This window comes from Myotis brandtii, unplaced genomic scaffold (assembly GCF_000412655.1).
Source record: "Myotis brandtii unplaced genomic scaffold, ASM41265v1 scaffold277, whole genome shotgun sequence".
Lineage (NCBI taxonomy): Eukaryota > Metazoa > Chordata > Mammalia > Chiroptera > Vespertilionidae > Myotis > Myotis brandtii.
In genome coordinates, this window is record NW_005360548.1 from 592,483 (window position 1) to 595,559 (window position 3,077).

Here is a 3,077-nt window from a genome sequence, read left to right on the forward strand (position 1 = left end):
TGACAGAGAAGAGGGGGTGAAGTTAATCCCCATAATCCCAAAGCTAACAGAGAACATGGGTGTGACTGCAAATAGTGCCAGAGTCCATGAGAGGAATCACCTTTCATCCACCAAGACTATTCCAAGATCTAACTTGTCCAAACCTGTGCTGTTCACCCGACTCCAGACTTTGGAAGGGCCACTCCCCAACTAACAACTAAGCACAGCTCAGCTCTCAGCTGAGATCGGGCACCTGGGGTTTAGGAGAGGCATGGGTGAGGGAAGGCAAGGGTACAGGGTTCTTGCCCAGGTTTTGTTACCAGTCCCTGTGTAATCTTGGTGATGATGATGGCCACAGCTCCCTCATTTGCAAGTCTGCTATAAAAACTAAAGTGTGACCAGATGGCTAAAAGCTTTGAAACTGCTAATGGCTACAAGTACTGTTTAAGCACCTTTAATTTTTCAATTGACTGAATCCTTGCAATAACCCTCAGAGTTAGATGCTGCTATTATCCTCAATGTATGGATGAGTAAACTGAGAGAAATTAAGTAACTCTCCCAGTTACCTAATTAATTAATGCTTGAAGTCAAGACACCGGCTTCCTGCCTGGCCAGTGTGGCTCAATGGTTGAGCGTCAACCTATGTACCAGAAGGTCGAGGTTCAATTCCCGATCAGGTGAGGTGTTTTGTTTTTTTTAAGTACTGGAGAGAGAGGAGGGTGGGCACAGACCACTTTCAATACAGACTGCAGGCTATGGTATCATGGCAAACCAGAACCCCCCTCACCAAGAATATGAAAACCAAGTGTTGGATTTAGCTGAGTATTCAAGAAGACACATTTCTGGTAGAATCGTGTTTGGGGCCACAGTCTGGACCGATGGTAGAAAAATACTCAGCAGCTGCTCAGATTGTAATGGGCAGAGTGACTGGCTGGTTTGCAGGATTTTTGTTTCAGAAAATTGGAAAATGTGCAGCAACCGCAATAGGTGGTGGCGGTCTTCTCCTTCGGATTGCTAGTCACAGCGACTGTGTGAAGATCAATGAAAAAAAAAGTGTAAACAAAGCAAATGACAGATTAAGAAACGAGCAAATAAGGCAGAACCCAAAATCAACAACATAATTGAAGAGGCAACAGAATTTGTCAAACAAAACATTGCGATATCCAATTGGCATGGGAGGCTTTTTGCTAGGCCTCGCATCATAAGGCTATGAATGTTCTACCTGTGAGAAAAGAAGTGGTGGCCACAAGATGATCTCTCAACATTACATGCTACCAGACTCTCTAGGGCAGTGATGGCGAACCTATGACACGCGTGTCAGAGGTGACACGCGAACTCATTTTTTTGGTTGATTTTTTTTGTTAAATGGCATTTAAATATATAAGAACACCCAAAAAAAAAAATAAATAAATGAGCATTTTAAATATTAAAAAAAAAAAAGAGATTATTAGGAATAACAAGAACATTGTGATGAAAGGAGTCATGTGCCAGAAAAATATAAAAGTCCTGACACATAACAACAGAGCCCTAAAGTCGAGAAACAGCTGGCAGGACAATATCAAACACAACTCAGCATTTTGCCATCTGAAGTTTGGCAAACTAGCATCTGCTGTAAAACAACCCATATGGTTTGTGTGCAATAGTACCCTGAGCAAAGCATGGCTTTCAGTTATTTAAATCAAGGGTCCTTCATTGTGCTTTATAGTATATTGCCAATAATTAACATTTTGAATTATAGCTTCAACATTAGGGCTGACTTATTTTAAAAGATATGTTTGCGCCCTAACTGGTTTGGCTAAGTGGATAGAGCACCAGTCTGCAGACTGAAGGGTCCCAGGTTCGATTCCGGTCAAGGGCATGTACCTTGGTTGCGGGCACAACATGCTCAGTAGCGGGTGTGCAGGAGGCAGCTGATCAATGTTTCTCTCTCATCAATGTTTCTAACTCTCTATCCCTCTCCCTTCCTCTATGTAAAAAATCAATAAAATAGCCCGGGGAAGCCTAATTCGAGACCAAAGCGCGGGAACGATGAGCATATGCGTCCGAAGAGGAATGCAAAAACTAAAAAGACCCTCCGCATTGCAAGGAGACTAGAGGGAAGTGAAAAGTCTAAAAGTGAGGTGTCTTGTTTTTTAAGTACTGGAGTGAGAGGAGGGTGGGCACGGACCACTTTCAATACAACTGCAGGCTATGGTATCATGGCAAACCAGAACCCCCCTCACCAAGAATATGAAAACCAAGTGTTGGATTTAGCTGAGCATTCAAGAAAACATGACTGGTGGAATCGTGTTTGGGATCACAGTCTGGACCAATGGTAAAAAAAAAAAAAATACTCAGCAGCCGCTCAGATTGTAATGGGCAGAGTGACTGGCTGGTTTGCAGGATTTTTGTTTCAGAAAATTGGAAAATGTGCAGCAACCGCAATAGGTGGTGGCGGTCTTCTCCTTCGGATTGCTAGTCACAGCGACTGTGTGCAGATCAATGAAAAAAAAAGTGTAAACAAAGCAAATGACAGATTAAGAAACGAGCAAATAAGGCAGAACCCAAAATCAACAACATAATTGAAGAGGCAACAGAATTTGTCAAACAAAACATTGCGATATCCAATTGGCATGGGAGGCTTTTTGCTAGGCCTCGCGGAGATGAAAATCTTGAGTCTGGCTACATCGAAAGCATCCAGCATATTCTGAAAGATGTCAGTGGAGTTCAAGCTCTTGAAAGTGCTGTTCAACATGAGACCTTAAAGTATGTGGGTCTGCTGGACTGTGTGGCTGAATATCAAGGCAACCTGTGTGTGATTGATTAGAAAACATCGGAAAAACCAAAACCTCTTATCCAAAATACATTTGACAATCCACTGCAGGTTGTGGCATACATGGGTGCCATAAACCATGATGCCAACTATAGCTTTCAGGTTCGGTGTGGTTTAATTATGGTGGCCTACAAAGATGGATCCCCTGCCCACCCACATTTCATGGTCACAGAGCTGTGTTCCCAGTACTGGGCAAAGTGGCTTCTTCGACTAGAAGAATATACAAAAAAGGAAAAGAACCAGAATATTCAGAAATCAGATTAGGGGCAGGATGCTATTTGGAAGC

At 42.8% G+C, this 3,077-nt stretch overlaps 2 pseudogenes; both read left to right on the top strand.

The window, feature by feature from the left end:
- Positions 1-742: 742 nt before the first annotated feature.
- Positions 743-1,184, top strand: LOC102245921 (annotated as a pseudogene).
- A 993-nt stretch (positions 1,185-2,177) lies between these two features.
- LOC102263317 lies at positions 2,178-2,669 on the top strand (annotated as a pseudogene).
- Positions 2,670-3,077: the final 408 nt, after the last annotated feature.